This window comes from Ictidomys tridecemlineatus, chromosome 7 (genome assembly GCF_052094955.1).
Source record: "Ictidomys tridecemlineatus isolate mIctTri1 chromosome 7, mIctTri1.hap1, whole genome shotgun sequence".
In the NCBI taxonomy this organism is placed as follows: domain Eukaryota; kingdom Metazoa; phylum Chordata; class Mammalia; order Rodentia; family Sciuridae; genus Ictidomys; species Ictidomys tridecemlineatus.
This window is the reverse complement of record NC_135483.1, coordinates 46,068,750-46,088,521: the sequence shown is the minus strand read 5'-3', so window position 1 is coordinate 46,088,521 and position 19,772 is coordinate 46,068,750.

Sequence of the window (19,772 nt, the reverse complement as noted above, 5' to 3'; positions counted from 1 at the left end):
TATAAAAAAAACTTGAGATTCTGGCTTTTTAAACCTTTAAATAAATAAACCTATACTTATTAGATATATACACATATGTATCTGTAATATTTGATTTCAAATGTAGGGAACAATGAACAACAATTAGGTTTTATCCCAATGGTTCCTAGCAGAATGGATTAACATGTTAATCAGCTATGAAACAATTCTTTTTAAATTGCAAATGGAAACATTAGGTGGAAAATAAACTTTGTTCAAGTTTTTAAAGTGAAATATTCTTGTTTTATCACTGGGTTGGCAAACAATATTTTTATTTTATTGTCACAACTTAAGCTTTTCTAGCAAATAAATATGTATTTTATTTGGATCTATGAAAATTTGTCATTATATTTATAAAACAGATTTTTTTCTCTGTTACAAATTATAGGAAATAAGAAAATAAGGTTTGCTAAAATTCAAGTGGGAATGCTAAATTTTGGCCTGCATGAGGCCCTGGGTTTGATTCCCAGCACTGTAGCACTGTCAAAGGAAAAACAAACAACTAACCAAATATCAAACAAACAAAAATGAATAAAGCTAGATAACTTATACTTAATTTCAATACTTAGAATAAAGCTCTAACAGTCATCAAAATGTCATGTTGACATACATGAGACAAATGGGCCAATGGAACACAATGGAGTCCAGCAATGAACTCCCATATGTGGTTAATAGAATTTTGTATAAAATTCCAATCAATACAGTATGATCTTCATAAACAATTACTTCAGTGGAAAAAAATGAACTTTAATCTCTAACTTCTTGCTCTACAAAAAAATTTAAAGAACAAATATTTAAATATAAATCCCAGAGCCATAAAACTTATAGAATAATACAAAAGAAAATCTATTTATGACCTTGGTGGGGGCAAATACTTCTTAGGACAAAAAAAAATAACAGATATAAAATTTTCTAAAATTGGAAATGAAATCAGTGTGTCAGGGACATCTGCATTTCCATGCTTATTGCATCGCTGTTCAGCATAGTCAAGAAATGGATATCTATCAACTGGTGAATGGATAAAGAAAATATGGTGCATTGGAATACTATTCAATCACAAAAATGAATGAAATCATCTAATTTGTGACTACTTGGATAGAACTGGAGTTCCTTATGTTAAGTGAAATAAACTAGACACAGGAGGGCAAGTACCAAATGATCTCACTCATACATGGAATCCAGAAAGATCAATCACATAAAAGTTGAGAATACAATGGTGATTACCAGAAGATGGGTAGACTAGGGGAAGAGGGAAGGGAAGAGGTTGATCAATGGGTATTAGGTTATACTTTAATAATAATTTTAATATAGAAGTAAGAATTTCCAGTATATGATAGCATACAGAAAGATAACTACAGAAAGCAATTATATACTGTATATTTCAAATAGCTAGAAGAAAAGATTTGGAGTGTTTTCACAATAAATAAATGATCAATATTTCAGGAGATAGGAATGTTTGCCTGATTTAAACATTATATAATATATACATATATTGAAACATCACATAGGAATCCACCAATAACTATAATTTTAAAAATGTATTTGTTTAAAAATAAATTTAAATTTAAAAAAATTCTTCAATATTATCAATATTTCCTTTTCAAAAGACAGGATTAATGCAGTCAACAGAAATCCATGGCCTAGGAAATAAGCACAGTGTGTAAAACTGCAATAAGATGCAGAGGCAAAATATGTAAAGTGCCACTACATAAAAACAGTAAGAAGATAAAATACCAATTATAAAATGGACAAAGGACTTGAAAAGACACTTCACAGGAAAATATCTGAGGATGACCAGTAAGTCATGAAAAAATGTTCACCATCATTAGTCATTAGGAAAAATCAATTTAAAACCAAAATTAGGTACTACTTCCTATTCACTGAAGTAGATAAAATGTACAATTAACAAAAAGGAAAATATCCTGAATATCTTTATGGAGAAAATGAACCACAGTCCTTATCCTTACTTTATTAAAAATAATAAGATGTATAAATCTAGGTGAATCAAACACTTAACCTTGCACAGAAAACCCAGAATCATAAAGCTTCTGAAAGTCAACATAAAAGAATATTTTCATGACTTCAGTGTCATAAGTTGGCATATGTCAGAATGAAGATTGACTGAAAAACTATTGCACACTGCTGGTGTTCATGTAAAATCACACAACCAGCTTGGAGAGAGATTTGACTGTTTCCTCTGAAATTAGTCCTTCATACCCTATGACCAAATATTTCCACTACTAAGTATTTATCCCAAGGATTTAAAAGAAATTAACACATTTTTTATAAGAATGTTCAGAGGAGTCTAAGTCCAAATAATAAAATATTTGAAAAATACTATAGTTTGAATCTTAAGGTCAGTGTGTTAAATGCTTTGTCCGAAGCTGATGGTGCTATTGGAACTAGTGGAACCTTTTAGGACATGGGACCTCATGGAAGGAAGTCAGGTTAATAATGGTCATGACCTTGGAGAGGACACTGAGACCCCCAGCTCTTTTCTCTCCAGTTCCTGGTCTACATGAGGTGGACAAACTTTCTCCACCATGCACTTCTACCATGATGTATTGTCTCACTACAAGGGCCCTCAACAGGACCTGAAACCTCTGAAACCACACCCCAATATAAACCTTTCCTCCTATAAGTTGCTTTGTGTTAGTGAACACATTCATCAACAGGAAAATGAGTCAACAAAGTGTGGTTCAGTCGTGTAATAAAATACTGCTCGTCTATAAAAGGGATCTATACATGTAACAATAGGAGCGATTCTTACAGAAATGAGTTGATGGGAACAAAACTTGAAACACAAAAGCACCTATTGTAAAATTTCACTTGGTGAAATAGTCAAAACTAGTCTATAGTGATAGAAGTCCGAAAAACCAAAGGCCAAATTGCCCGCAGTCTGGCTGGGCAAAATAACCGGGGGTTGACAAGCAACTTGTGAAGGTTGATACAGCGGGAGCCACTTTATTACAGGACAGAGAAGTATATATACCCAACTAATTACACACAGCTTAACTTAATTAACATAAACTAGATACAGCAGTCAACCAATAAGGAATCCTCGTCATCTTAATGATTACACACAGCTTAACTTAATTGACATAATCTAGACACAGCAGTCAGTCATTAAGGAATCTCCATCATCTTAATGGCTCGCTGGCGTTACTTCTCAAACCACTCCTCTTGGCAAAGTGCCAGGCGCCATCTTGACTTGTCTGTGGCCCTCATCACCAAATGTTTTCTCTAATATGTGGATGCTAATTTACAGTAAGGTGGGGGGTTGGGGCACCAGGGAAGAATAGTGTTACCTTAGATAAGGCAGAGGGAAGTGATAGGAGGGGAGGAGACAGAATTTGGGGATCAGAAAGATAGTAGAATAAAATAGGCATTATTACTGTATGTATACATGTGACTACATGACCAATATGATTCTGCAACATGTACGCTCAGAAAAATGAGAAATTTATATCCCCTATATGTATGATATGTCAAAGTGCATAAATGCATTCTACTGTCATGCATAACAAATTAAAACAAATTAAAAAATTTAGAACAAAGAAGTCAATGTTTTCCTCTGTGAAGAGAAGTTAGATGGAAAAAGGTTTGAGGACAATTTCCAGAATGATATAACTTCCCATTTTGTTCATAGTAATGGTAACACATATGTACACAATTTTCAAAACTTATTGAACAAAACTTTAAGAAAAATATATAATTGTAATAATTTATACCATAGTTAAAAATTTCCTCTAATGCATAAGAAAAATATATAATTGTAATAACTTATACCATAGTTTAAAAAGTCCTCTAATGCATCCTTTATAAAGGAGCTAGAGTAAAGCTTTTAATTCAGCTGAATGATGTTTGTTTATTGCTTGTCTACCAAATGCAGTGTACTCAGGCACTGATTTGGTGAAGAATAACCCCTCTTCAACCCCAAAAAGGGAAAGGAAAAAAGAAACAAAATAAAGTGACTTGGTGTATATTATATTCTCTTTCTTTTGTTGAACAAATATTTTTTTTAAGCACCTGACATTTCACCTATTCTAGACACTGGAAAAAGATAAGCAACAAAGAGATGACTTTTCTTCACAAATTTTTTTTCTAGTGGGGAAAAAAATAAGTGCATAATGCCAGGTACCCTTTTTGGATGGAACAAGGGTAGTCCACATGGAGAATATTACATTTGAGTAGTCCCAAAATGAATGATGATGGAGGCTGTTTGGAATTGGGGAATAAAAGAGATAAATTTCCGAATTTGTTTTGATGGTACAGATAAGCTTTTAAAAAATATAGTCCTTAATTTTGTTACTGTATGAAGAAATAACAGGAAAGTAAAAAAGAATAATTATGGCTTTAAATTGTGGATCATTACTATTGTTTGGAAAAAAATACTTTGGGCACAGTACAGAGATTAGAATGTGGGAGGATGTCATTATCTAATACATGAATGAAATTCTACTCTTACACAACCAAATGATGCTAAGTGGGAACCTGTGTCTCTGTTCAGCATTTCTCACACATGTGAGAAAATCTAGGCTTTCCACTCCCTGCATATGGTTAGTATGTCACCCTGGACATCTGCTAATGCAGAACATCTGTTTTTTTGTTTCCACTGGATTGCCAAAAAGAGAATGGGGTCATTAGTTATTCTACAATGTGAAGTTTTCCAGAACATTATTTTTGTGTGAGGAATAATAATGTCAGGAAAGCCATATCCTCCACAATTAATTCCAAAGTTTGCTTCACACTAAGAATCATTATAGGCATGATTTCAGTGGAGATTGCCAAACTATCACCAGACTCCAAATAAAAACAAAGTCATTTCATAGCACTATAGAGATCATACAGCATTAATCACCCAGGAATCATTGTAAACTGGTGTTTTCTGAACACTAAAGTAAAAACAGGTAATAAATAAGCTAAGATACTTAGCATATCTGGTGAATTATCTAACATTTAAATTATGTTTACTGTAGTTTGAGTTCAGAAATATTTGCTAAAAATGAATGACCATGTGGCTTATTCTGTATTTTTATTTTATTTTTTGTTAATTATCAGTTACTGTGTGGTCACGATGAACCACTGAAAACTTACTATTATGTGAAAGACCATATTCCAGAAAAAAATTTATATGCATTTTATATTCTTGTTATATGTGTCAAGGTATGCAGATAAATTCATTATCATTTGAATTAAGTTGATCATCTATAAACTTTAAGTACCATTCTAGGCTAGATATGAATAATAGTAAGATTAGGTAAGGCTTTCTTTCCCTTTAGGAAATATATTTATGTATTTGTGTGTTTAGTCAGATCCTTCCAATATATGTAAAATGCAATAAATGTATAATTACATTCTTCTAAATTATAAAAATGCTGTTATGCATATAAGGTATTATTATCTTATGTACATATATGACTGCATGACCCATGTAATTCTACAACATGAACAATCAGAAGTATGAGAAATAATACCCCATTTATGTTTGACATATTAAAGTGCATAAATGCATTCTACTGTCATGTAAAACTAATTTAAAAAATTTAAATACTTTTTAAAATGCTATTGTGCATTTGATAACTAAAAGCTCTATGGAAGATTATTATGAAGATAGTTGTTTTAAATTTTTATGTACCTCTTACCTAAACATTTTTTCAGGGCATATGTGGGATACTATTCACTTCTGTTTATGATTTATATTTAAAGGTCACAGGAACAGAAAGGATAATTAACAGCAGAAATGGAACAACAGTGTTACATAGCACTATAGAGATCATGCTGGTCAAATCTTCATATAAAACAGGGGAACAGGTCCAACTCACCCTTATGTTTCTTACTTGCTTTGTGTTTTATGAAGTGGTAGTGTTATTAAGATGGAAGAATGCCTGAAAAGACTAGTGTGGGTGCATCTCACTTTCTAATAAATACATCTAAATTATATATATATATATATATATATATATATATATATATATATATATATAATTATGTATGTAAGTTATATGATAGTTGTTCAGTAAAAGTACCAATAAAACTATATTTTAAAAGCTGTTTAAAGATCTAACTTCAGTCTTCATATCTGATGTATTACTTATGTTATCTCATTTCTTTTTACTATGTGCCTATTCAACTCATCTGCTGTTATTTCCAAGCTGTCCACATTGATATGCATTCAAAGTTTACTTGGATTGTAAATTTAGAAGTTGGATACACAGAATGACCTGCTAAATAATTGAAAAAATGGTTTTGTTTGTCAATCTAATCTTATGCATTTTTTTGTAGGAAGATGTCAAAAATGAATATCTGAAGAAGACAAAGCAAAAGGAATGGAAACAGTTCAAGGTATATTACCACCTACGCATGAAAATATATGGGATAACCAATTCTTTCCTTTTAGTAGACAATATTAAATGAGTAACATCCAAGAGTATAAATATTAAGGAGAAAAAATAATTATAAAAAATGCATGTTAGACAAAATATTTCAATGAAAAATATGTTTTTTAATTCTTTATGACTTAATACAGTCTCTCTTTTTGTATCTGGGATTGAATTCAGGGGCACTTGACCACTGAGCTCCATCCTCAGTCTTATTTTGTATTTTATTTACAGACATGTCTCAATGAGTTACTTAATGCCTTGCTTTTTTATTTTGAGTCTTGCTTTGAACTCAGGATCCTCCTGCCTCAGCCTCCTGAGCTGCTGTGTTTATAAGTGTGCGCCACCACACCCAGCTTAATACAGTCTTTTAAGAGATATACAGATTACCTCCATATGGTAGCTATTTTTTTACCCAAATGTAAAGAGAGAGATCTATACTAAATATATACTGTGTGCTACGTAGTTTATATGTGTTGCCTTGCTTAGCTCCTTAACTCTGAGTACTGCTTTCTTGTCTTATGGAGGAGGACACTAAGGATTGGAGAGATCAAGTGTTTAAGTAGCACAGGTAGTTAATACAAATGCCAAATACATTAGGTATCTCAGCTGCGTCCAACTCTTGGAACAATGAGTTCTTTGTAATTTTATGATATTTTCTTTTTGGGGTATAGAATGTGGCTACAAAGAGAAGTTAAAACTGTGTGAGTTTATTTTGTAATATGTATGTCAAAGGGTAAAAAACTCTTGATTTTCACTTTGCTATGGGGTTAATCCAGAGTTTTGGCACTTTGAAAAATTGCCAGGACCCTCATCATCATTACCATTATCATCTCATTACTATCTCCATTAGTTATCCAACACCTCATAAAAGATACACAGCAAAGGTAAAACCCTTTAAACATCTCATTTGTGTACAACTTTGAATGTGATGAGAAACAAAGAGGGATCACTTGAATGTTGTGGCACATCTGAGAAACACAGTCTCAAAAATAAGTAGAAAATACAAAAGGAAAATAAGTAACAAAGATCTAAGACAATGGACCAATGTGTTCTCCTGTTCTCTCTCTCCCTCTGGAGACTGCATCTTCTGTCTTCTGTGGAACTGGGGATTAAAAACCATGGGGCTTTACCACTGAGCTACATCACTAGTCCTATTTACTTACTTACTTACTTACTTATTTTTATTTTAAGACTTGATCTCACTGTGTTGCCAAAGTTGGTCTCAGACCTACATTCCTCTTGCCTTAGTCTCTAGAGTAGCTGGATTACCGGCAATGTCTACTGCACCCAACCTTGTGCTGTCTTTTAAAGTAGTAACCACTCTTTATATTTCTGGCTAATGCTTAAATGAATGTGGTACAAGACACCACACCATCGACAGAAAGTATAAATGTCAGGAAGGGATTTTAAAGAGGGCATTTATTTTCATAAAATAAAAAGTTACGGGAGGTGTAGCTGATTTGTAAAGTTCATGCTTAGCATACACAAGGCCCTGGATCCAATCCTTAGCACCCGAACAAAACAAGCAAAAAGAGTCTATAAGACAAAGATATTCCAATGAACTATAGATTCATCAGATAAATAAAAGCAAGAATCATGGCTTTTCAAAAGGTTCAGTTTTTATCTCTGACTTTGGAATCCCAAAGTGAGAGCTGCAGAACAGTATAAAATTAAGCCCATATGTATTTCTTTCTTTTGTTTTATAGGTGTATAGGGTAGATAGGGCACATTGACCTATCTACCCTATACACCAGAAGGACTGTTCAGAAAATCTTTCCAAATATTTGTTTCTGGTAAGAGGAGAACAGTGAGACAAAGAGTGGGTGGGACTAATACCAAAGTAAAACTTCCTCCATAACCATCTGCAATGATGCAACCTTTGGCAGGGTGCAGTTTGCTTTTGCCTTGATAAAGTCCAAATTCTGTGTTTTTTCTAAGCTGATTCTTATGAGTTCATTCATATTCTTGTCAATCAATGAGCTCTGATTTATTCCTATAAGTGATCGCATTTTTCAGAATAATAAGGTATTAGGCTTAAATTATTGTTGAAATAAGTATTTTTTCTTTTAAATTCTAGTTGTTTCTAAAATAAAATTTGACTACTTCTTGACTCCTTTTCATCAAGAAAAATAAACAAGACATTTTAATAATTTCCATTTTTCCTAATGTCCATATCTCTTTGTTTCAAATAGATGTAGTATCGTAAAAATTTTGTTCTTTCCAACTTCTCCTGCCCTCCTGAATGTCTTTCATTTATCTAAAAGACCTTTCTCTCTCTCATTTGAGATACCTTTACATAAAGTAACTTGTACTTGTGTGTTGTCAGTTTCACTACTAGACTGATTTCAGTGAGGGAGAGATAGTGAAAGGTATGTTGCTATCACATAATGAAAATTCAATATTTATGTTGAATGAATGAATGAATGAATGACATACATGTCATTGGTAGATGCTTCTATTGTTGAGGTGGCCCAGAATAAATATGTCATAACTATATGGATGTCACCTCAAATCTGCTTGAGAGAAGGTTTCTTGGCAGCTCTGCAAGCTGTATCTAAAGATGGTTGCTCTTATCCCACAACCTAGGATATGGGATATTTTGCCAATTGTGCAAGTTCAACTGCCACAGAAATTCTTGTTAAAGATCTCCATGTTACCCGCCATTGGTTGATTGGTCCTAGCAGACTGTCTGTTCTACTGCCAATGAGTTGTTGTAAAAGTCAACCTTGATTTTTTTTTCCCTATAGTATATCCATCAGGGAATATCAGAACACATCTACACATCGACTAAAATAATCTCATGAGAGGGAGCACATCAAATTTCCTAATTTGTAGACATTATACATGCATTAGCAAGAAGAGAAAGCCAGCTTTCAGGTTCATGGTTTCTAGCTGAACAGCCCACAGCAAAATAAATCCTCTGTGGGCATTTTCTGATTTATTCACTAAAAAATGGAACAAAGAAACAATTAATTGGAAAGAGAATGGAAAAACACATTAGTTGTGTACTGTGGTATGTTATCAATATTCAGTAGATTGTTACTCCCACATTCTTAAAAAAAGCCTTTGATTTGTAGCATTTTCCAATTTCCTGGTAGATATATATCCATCATTATTAATTTGAAGTTCCCAGCACAATGTCACGGAATGTGCCGTTGGGAAGGGATGCACCCAGTTGGCTCTTAAGCCTGCTCCAGCCCACCACCAGTTCCTGGCATCTTGTAAGGTTATGTACTTACACAAACATAGCTGACCAACTTGGTCCTGGAAACTGACTTTTAATTTAAATTGCCCAGAAGATGAAGGAAGTGATGAGATGGCGAGCATTTCTACCAGCACTAGGGGCTACTGTCTGAAGAGGTAGGGTGACTTCATAGCACAGTAAGAAAGATCAAGAAGGTAGAAAATTCCTAACAACAGTCAAAACATTTCCTGGATTTTCCATAGCCATATAGTGTTTCTACTTATTCTTGCTGGTTCTTTTAAATTAAATTTTCTCATGAATAATATTTGATATTTATGCTTCCTGTTTACTATATTTATTTAGTCACTCTACACCAAGGAAGACCTGTTATCAGATAGCCTTGCCATTCCTGTCTTTAGTTAAACCCCTTTGCCATTCTGAGAAGGTTTAGCTTTCTCAAACATCTAGCATTTGGTGCTTCATTTTTGCCATCCAAGGTTTTGTCTTTATGACCATTCTATTTCGTTTAGTTTTCTTATTCTTCCAAATTCTATTTCAGTTCTCTTCTTTGTGTTTCCCTTACTCCTCAACCAATTTACAGAGTCTGTTCTTTAATCATTAAACAACAATCGCCACTCTCTATTACATATTCCCTGATTGCACCTAGCTCCCTCTGCGAGCCCTTTCCAAATGAGCCAGTATGGGCTATAATTTACAATTAGCCACTTGGTGACATTCTGAATTATTATTTGCTAATGTTTTATACATGTGCCTTCCTTTCTATTTTTAAGTATATTTTAATGCACTTGTGAATAGGGACCATATAAAATAGAATAGCATGAAACACAAAGGAAAAACAAAGAATGTAAAGTTGAATATAGAAATGGAAAGAATAATAATTTGAGTAAAAGGTTTTCTAATGCTTTTATCAGATTTTGGCTTTATAACTTTAAAATATTTAAGATCTTTTAAGAGTTAGAACTAAAAATGTTTAAGACAATAATAGTTGCAATATATTTACTACACTCAAATTCTTTCTACTAAGAGAGATTTTGGTTGACAATCTAATCATTGAATGAAGAATAAAATTATTAAGAATCAGAGTGAAGTTTCGAGTCAGCATGGAAATCTATTTTCGTGCAACAAAAACTGAAGCAAATAAAAGCCCTAGAGAAAAAAAGAGAACATAATTATTTTAAGGTATCTGAATTAATCACTCCACATTAATTTTCAAGTCTATTTTCAAATTTTAATATGAAAATTCAGTAAGTTGCAAAAATAAAAGTACAATATTGGCTCAGTTTTGGTCCATAAAAGGGTTCTGGTGGGCAAGGATTGGTCATTTAATGTTAGCAGGGATATGTTACAGTTTATTGGGTTTATTTTAAAGAATCTTTACACTTATTAAGCATCTCAAATTAATATAACCACATTAACTACTATTACTTTCTTTTTTGTTTATATCTTGTTTATATAACTTTAAAATTACCCCAAATATTCTTTACTTCATTGAAAATTAAGCATTATATTTATCTAGAGTTTTCAAAGCACTTTTTTTATAGAAGGTAACTGGAGAGTCTCCATGACCGAGTGAAAAGTAAAGCAGCTGTTATTATGTCTGATTTAAGTTTGAAGAAATTGTAGCTAAGTAACACCAATTTAGTCTCCTATATTCTCACGCCAAAATATTTAATGTGACTTTTCAAATAATAGGGAGTATATCCTTGATATATGCATATTTATAAGCACTACAAAAATAAAGATTTGAATGTCAAGTAGTATTGCAATTGCCCCATCCCTGTTCTTTTTTTTAATTGATTTTATTTTTTAAATACATGACAGCAGAATGCATTACAATTCTTATTAACATGTTGACACAATTTTTCATCTCTGTTTGTATATAAAGTATGTTCACACCAATTCATGTCTTCATACATATACTTTGGATAATGATGTTCATCACATTCCATCATCATTGCTAACCTCATACCCCCTCCCTTCCCCTCTCACCCCTCTGCCCTATCTAGAGTTCTCTATTCCTCCCATGCTCCCTCTCCCTACCCCACTATGAGTCAGTCACCTTATATCAGAGAAAATATTCAGCATTTGTCTTTTTAACTACTATTACTTTTAAGACACAATGTATCAAATATCTCCAAACTATGCTACAAAAGCACAATTCAACCTCAGGAAAATACCCACAAAGAGAGAAAAAAATATTCCTCACTTAGTTATAACCAATGTAAGTTTTTATTTTTTATCTTTGACTCCAGAGCCTACAGTATATAATTCTAAAGGGAAAATTTAAAATAAATTTAAAGTGTCTGAGTGTTCTAGCGACACATATATTTTTAATTATTAGTTCACATTCATATTAGCATTGTACAATTCTTTTGCTCTAATTTCTATATAATATCTATATCCCTTTAAATGTTAAAAAGTGGAATTAAATATCTTCTAGGTATCTCTTCTCAAGGTTATATTTCACTAGTTCCTTCAGTTCCCTTCGTAAATCCTATTTCCTTTTTCTTTAATTATGTTGTTGCTCTCTTCTGCACCCTCAATGATTAACATGAGACTACTAAATTAAATTTCACTTGTTATGCCTAAGTCTCTATATACTAAGGTATTATATTAACTGACCTGGTGCCTCAGGCTAGTCTTTATGATTGAAATAAAATACTCTATTGAGAAGCAAAAATCTTATTATTTTTTTGTTTATACTAGCTATTGATTTTAATCATAAAATTTGCTTATTCTTCCCATTGAGATTATAATGAAAAGAAATATTTATTATTAATCCATTAAACTGTATCTATAATTGGTTACATGAATAATTGATGTGATCTTTCTTTCTATCTTTTGGAGAACATTGTATCAGTTTGTAGGAATTTGGACTCCTTGAAGATCAAGTCCTTTGTTTATAGAAATAGCTCCAATACAAAGCATAGAAATGATACACAGACTGACCTTAATGAGTCAAATGATGAAAGTGGATCCATATCTAAATAATTCAAATGACTCATTGTTTCCTGAAATGCAAAAAAAAAATCATAAGGATTACTAGTATTCATTAAAATCTACTTGGTGTCTGGCTAAGTAATCAGAAGTAAATATAAATGAAACAGCTCCTAATTTTAGAAATTTCCTGGGTCTTTTTAATGGGAGATGTAAAAATTATAAAAATCATGTGCATATAATAAGCAAATTTATTGTATTGTGAGATGTACACTAAAAGACATTGTAAAGTACTAGGATTATGAAATAAAATATTGGGTCCATCTAACATTTTTTCCTTTGAATTACTTGAATTTACTTGTTGAACTTTTAAAGACTAAACCCAGAGTCCTTAGTTATTATAAGATAATTTATGACAATTCTTCTTGATTTATTTTTTCATTTGTATGTGCAAGTACACATGTATACCAGGTTATCTAAATTGCTTGTAGGGATAAATGGGCATATAAATTCTACTCACAGAAAGGTCATCTGGCGTCTCAGATTGATCTATTTTATATTAGATTAAAATGTTCTTCAGTTCTATAATTTATTTAATATATGCCTACCAAGAGCTAACTGTTTTGGGTACTTTTCTAGGTTTATCTGTCCTTTTTTTAAACTACAATACTTAAGTGTGGAAGTTTATAGCTATTGTACATGTTTTCCTTTCAAAGGTTAGAATTTTCTTTAGATTTTAGAACAAGACATTGAACTCATAGCATACTAGCATTTATAATTCAAAGTATTCCAAAGGAAGCTGTTCTAATTACTTCATTTTTCTCTTTGTTAACAAAATTTTAATGCTAATTTGCATTATCCATCAAATGCCTTATGTTGAATCTATACAAGTCTGTGATTGTTCATTCAATATAAAACCCCAGTCACAGTGATTCCTACTATAAAGATGTAAGTATTTCTTCAGGCCAAGTGTAATTCAGGAATTATCTAAAACAGTGGTTTTAAACCATATACCCTCTGTCCAAATTATCCACAGATCAGTTGCATTCACTGTGCAAAAGGATGGTATCCATTTATCTGTGAAAAAAAGGATGAGAAATTCAAGGATGACAGTCAGGGCAACAGGACAGACACCACTAGGGGATCACTCCATATGAAATGGAGAGTGCGTTATTCTTACAAGTTTTGAAGGGAAAATTAGTGTTTTAAGCCTCAATGGAAAAAAAAGTTTAAAGTCTATATAGAAAGGCAGTGTTCTGGGATTTGTTGTTTTGTTATTTATTCTGTATCTAGATATCCAAGCCTGACATTTGATTACATATAGCAGGACTCAACATGGAGAGGGCCAAGCCAGGCCACAAAAGAAATCTTTTGACAGCCATAACTTACAGTTTGGAATCAGGATGCACACTTAGAATTCAAGCAAGTTTGGTATCTTGGAGTCAATAATTTCTTAGGTACCAGAATAAAGCAAGCAGGTTCACAAAATGGCACACATAGAGTACAGGTAGAGTACATAGAGTACCACTAACCTTAGTGGTAAAAAAAAGCCTTTTGATCTCATCCTCAGGGTGTTTCCAGATAGATAACTAGGGAGCCAATAAAAGTCACAAGGTTAGCAGGTGCTGCTTTATATAGGCAGGGTTATAAGGACTTTTATTTACAGCACAAGGCTAAGTCTGCTGGATAATCTTCAAATTTATAATATGTTTTCTAATAATAAGTTTATGCATATATATGTATACATGGAATATATACAAATATTTATATGTATATATGGAAAATGTATTAAATATTCAATATACCTATTAAAGAGCATATATATTTTATGGGCATAGAGGTAAAGGCATATCTATAGCTATAAAATTATTATGCACATAATTAGGGTGCTTTAATTTTGCCCTGAGTATTTGACATTCATTGATGCTTTTGTCTCATATATTTCAAAGATAAAAAGAATAAAAATTATATTTGTAAATAACTTCTTTCATATTCTGGAGAAATAAAATCATTCGTCATCTGATGATCCCTGGTTTTTCCATCTTTGGTTATTTGAAATGAATGGTTTTGAGAATCCAAAACAACAACAGTCTCGCTCTCCTGCAGGTGAAATCAATTCTCTTAGATGGACTACTTTTCTAATTATGGGCTTGACCATCCTTCAGCTGCTGCTTTTGATAGAAGACATAATCATCTGCAAAATAGGGATGCGTTTTCTGGAGCAAGTTGAGCCCTTCTCAGAAAAAAAAATTGTTTGAGAGGCCAACTTCAGTCATCAGAACTCACAGGCAATTCACACTGGAATAAGTGTCTAAGGGTGTGGGACTATGTGAACAGATTTTACCCTTTGTGTTTAACTTGGCAGTTTTCATCCTCATTGTTTTATAACAATGACATCTTCCTACATGATTCACAAGACTAGGATTTTAATAGAAAAACCTGCTGTTTTTCATAAACTTGAGAAGGAAAGGATGGATAGGGTGACTATTGCAAATATTTTGTCCATTTTCAAACCAAGCAATAAATCTAAAAAAGCTCTATGTCCAGTGTTTCCCACAAAAGAAGATGTGCTGAAAAGTGTTCAAATTAATTTTCCAGTGCATTGGGGAAATGTAATATGCTATAGTATCAGCTTCCACAGTTTCTTTTCAGTTCCCCAGACACACACACACACACTCTCTCTCCAAAAAGATATGCTTTAATTTTCTGTCCACTAAACTCATTAATTCCAATTTCTTTTTAGTTTTGCTGCCAAACACAGTTATATTTTCCAGCTAAGGAAAAAATACCATAAGGGAAAATGAGATTCTGATTTATGCTGCAACATTGATGAATGTTGAAGACATTGTTCTAAGTGCAATAAGTCAGATATGATAGGGCAAGTATCCTTTGAATCCCCTTACACAAGATTTCACATTTAGAGAGAGAAGATAGAATGGAGCTCACCAGGATGGGGGGAGTATAGGAGTATATTAGTTAGTGGGTACAGAGTTTCCACTTGGAATGATTAAAGCATTGTGGAGATCAGTAGTGGTGAGGAATACACAACAATATAATGCCTCTGAATTATGCACTTTAAAAGGGTTAAAATAATAAATGTTATGTATATTTTATAAGAGAGAGAGAATGAGAGTATAAAAGAATAGATTTTAACAATATTCTAATTCCTGAATTTTAAAAGGACAATTTTTTTTATTTTTTCATTTTGTCTGTCTTCAGTTATTAAAACTCAATGCGCTAAACTGAATAAATGATAAAACCCTATATTGTAAGTCTAATGTAACACCAACAAGAAACAATAGAACTTAGCATTTTTATTAGGATTTAGCCTTTTGAAAAATGTATATCTAACAAAGTAACTTGGTAAGAATAAAAAGAATAAAGATCACTAGTATCCAGTTTTCAAACTCCCAGAAACATTGTATTTAAAATTGGGGCTTTAATGGGTGGGTGGGTGAGTGGGTGTCCAAGCAATCAATCCAGAGAAGCAGTTGAGATAGAGAAAGGCTTCTTGTGGTTGGTAGATGATGGAAAATTTAAGGAGAATTTAAAGAGCTTCTCACAAAATTTCAAAATGATTTTTTTAATGTACCCAAAGAAAGTGGACATGTGCCAGCTCCCTCTTAGTACTCACTGAGGCAGCACACTTCAGAGAGTTAACTATGCAATGCACCTACAGAGAGTGGGTCACAGACTGTGTTCTCACAGGCAGTGGAGTTACCAGGGCTAAGAGATGAGCAGGTTCAAAGCAGAACATGACATAAATGACCCTGCAGAGATCAGATGTGACATTGACACTGTTATGAATGGACTGGAAGTGATATCCAAGAATGACTAAATTCAAATTCCTCTAAGTCCAGAGAAGGGAATTTTGAGAGATTACATTTAATGTAGGAAAATTAGTATTACTTTTTTTAAAAAAATATTTAGTTTTTAGTTGTAGTTGGACACATATCTTTATTTTATTTATTTATTTATTTTTATTTGGTGCTGAGGATAGAATCCAGGGCTTCTCATGTCCTCGGCAAGGGCTGTACCGCTGAGCCACAATCCCAGCCCCTAGAGTAGTATTACTTTTCTATAATCTATCCTAGAGTAAATTTTAGGACCAGTTTGCTTTTTCTTGAATATGTGTTCTTGAAGTCATGTTATATCTTACCATCCATTGTGTGATTATATTTTAATAAAGAGATTTCTTTTGTAAGGTCATAGAAGTCATGAAATTTGTAAAGTAAAATACCATTTTAACATAGCTGCCTATGAAGTCAGAATTCTCTTTGGTGCTAAAATACAGTGCGTTCTATTAAATTAATTTTCTTACTTTATTATTTTCTGTATTTGAAATGTCCTTTTGTCTGACTTTATTGGCCTTCTTTGATTTTGTTATATCTTTTTGAAAATTATTCCTAATCCTTTTGCAAATATAGAAAAGTAAATAAAAGATAGGCACATATAAACAAGTTTGACATTAATTCCAAAAAACTGCTATTTCTATTGGTGTCTGTGTCTGAGTCTATTATTCATGGTCCCTATTTTGATATATTTCTCTGTTATTCTCTTGATCAAAATGCTTCTTCTTGTTTAGATTTCAGTCAATATTTTCTAATTACAAGTTTTGTGTGCTTTTTGAACTACTGACTATAATAGGATTATGCTGTATTTAGAACTTCTGTTTTATAGCAGGAGATGAATTGGATTCTGATCTGAGCTTCACCACTCTTGAAGTGAACAACTCAAGTTGTTACTTATCATCTAAAGCCCTAATTTGGGGATTTTCAGCCTATGGGACACTGGTTCCATGGCTCCATCTGTTTAGATCTCAATGAAATAATTCATATTTGTATGATATCATAGATCTCTTTATTATAAATCTGTGTATTAATCTTGCTTGTTGCTTAATTGGTTTTATTTTTTAAATACATGACAGCAGAATGCATTACAATTCTTATTACTCATAAAGAGCATAATTTTTCATATCTGTATATAAAGTATGCTCACACCAATTCATGTCTTCATCATGTATTTTGGATAATGATGTCCATCACATTCCACCATCATTGCTAACCCCCTGCCCCCTCCCTTCCCCTCCCACCCTTCTGCCCTATCCTAGAGTTTGTCTATTCCTTCCATGTTCCCCCCTCCCTACTCTCCTATGAGTCAGACTCCTTATATCAGAGAAAACATTCAGCATTTGGTTTTTTGGGACTGGCTAACTTCACTTAGCATTATCTTCTCCAACACCATCCATTTACCTGCAAATGCCATGATTTTATTTTCCTTTATTGCTGAGTAATATTTCATTGTGTGTATATGCCACATTTTCTTTATCCATTCATCTACTGTACTTTTTATACCACTGAAATAGGAAAAAAATTAACAGTAGGATAAGTGAGGTGAATAAAATACATTAATCTTTCCAAAGAAGAAATGTGGTATAAGATTAAAATAACACACTACATGTAATACTATAAATTTACTGAAATAAAAACAAAAAATTATTCTGTTAATAGTAGAAACCATTCTGTTTTTCTAAGGCCCAATACAGTTTCAGCATAACTATATTTTAAATTAATGTTAAATTGAGTATTATTGATTTTATAATTGTTTCATGGACATTTGTTTTAAGAGTTGCAAAATGTTCCTGTTCCAAAAATTAAAATCTATATATATATATATATATATATATATATATATATATATATGTAACATTGTAATGTAATTATTCACATCAGCCACGGGAATTAGCTAGAATTTTATATTGAAACAGCCTTAGTGTCCTCATCTAAACTCAATTATAAATTCCTCCTTAATCAGGATTATTTTGAGAGTTGAACGTGACATCGTAGGCTAGCAGCACAAACCTGTTCTTTTTTCTTACCATATAGATTCACTTATTCCCCATGGCTTTTATTTTATCCTCTGTTTTTATAGGTGAAGGCAATATAAACAAAGTATAGAATAAGATATGTTTTTAAAATACTAATGACATTATCCCAATTAGGCTTTATATTTCCATTGTACCAATGACCCTTAAGCTGTCAGTGACTCTCAACAAAAAAGTTCATTGCTCACCCAATTGCCCGACATAGGATTTTGTGTTTGCATCATGCTTGAACTCAGAGCATTGTTTTCACCAGAAGAAAGACAGACAATTGGGAAACACTCCATGCCTTCCACAGCTTCTTCCTGGAATGGTGTCCTTCATATCTCCTTGCATTACATGCACAGAAGCAAGTTGCAGGGCCACTGCAGGCACCACCTCAAGGAGCAGAGGCATCTAAGCCTCTTTATATACGTGGGGGTTGTTTGTAAGGAAGGGCCCGGCCCAAAGAGAGATGTTACATATTTCAAGGATAATATAAACTTACAATTTTGATAAGTTATTAAAGTAGGGCAAATAGTTCTTTATTATCTGCTTAATATCAATAATAGGAAAATAAAATCATGCCTCATAAATTCAATGCTGTATTACTGTTTCTCCCCTTACACTTGTTTTTAAAACTTAAATGTAACTTCATTGAGATGTAATTCATAGATATAAACATTGCAATAACTTTATGTAATAAAAATTATGTAGAAATTATATTTTCTACAAATTTTGTTTCAGTAAAAGTTCTTTTCTTAGAAGTTCTAAGAATCTTCTATTTCTTTTTCTATTTACTTTTATGTGGAATTCATGCTATTAATACTACTTTAAGCTTTAAAATTGTGGGATGATCGGATTAATTATTTTTAACAATCTGTTCTTTCTAGGATAAAACCATGAAAAATAGCCTGTTTTACAATGGAATTATTCCAGGCTTTGGAAAATGGAACCATCACTGGACTAGCATTCCAAGAAACCTCAAGGATCCTCTAATAATTTATTAAAGATACTGGTTCATAAGAAGCTGGTGGTTTGAGCATGAACCATTGAATTTTTATTTGTTTAAGTTTTCCTTTTAAATCATTGTAATTGTCAACCAAATTACCCTTATACCTCTGTTTCTTTCTGCAGAACATTTTCCTAATAATTTATTTATATAACTTATTTTTTTATACTCATATATTTATTTTGGACAAAAAAAATCTTCATTTGTATTTTTTTTTTGTTTTCTCTCTCTTTTTTTAAAGATCTCACATCATAAAATAAGGTCAAGTGGCATCCATACCAACAATTTTTAGAGTGCTAAAAATTTAAATAAAATAATTTCTGACATGTAAATCCTAATTACAGACATTTGTATAAA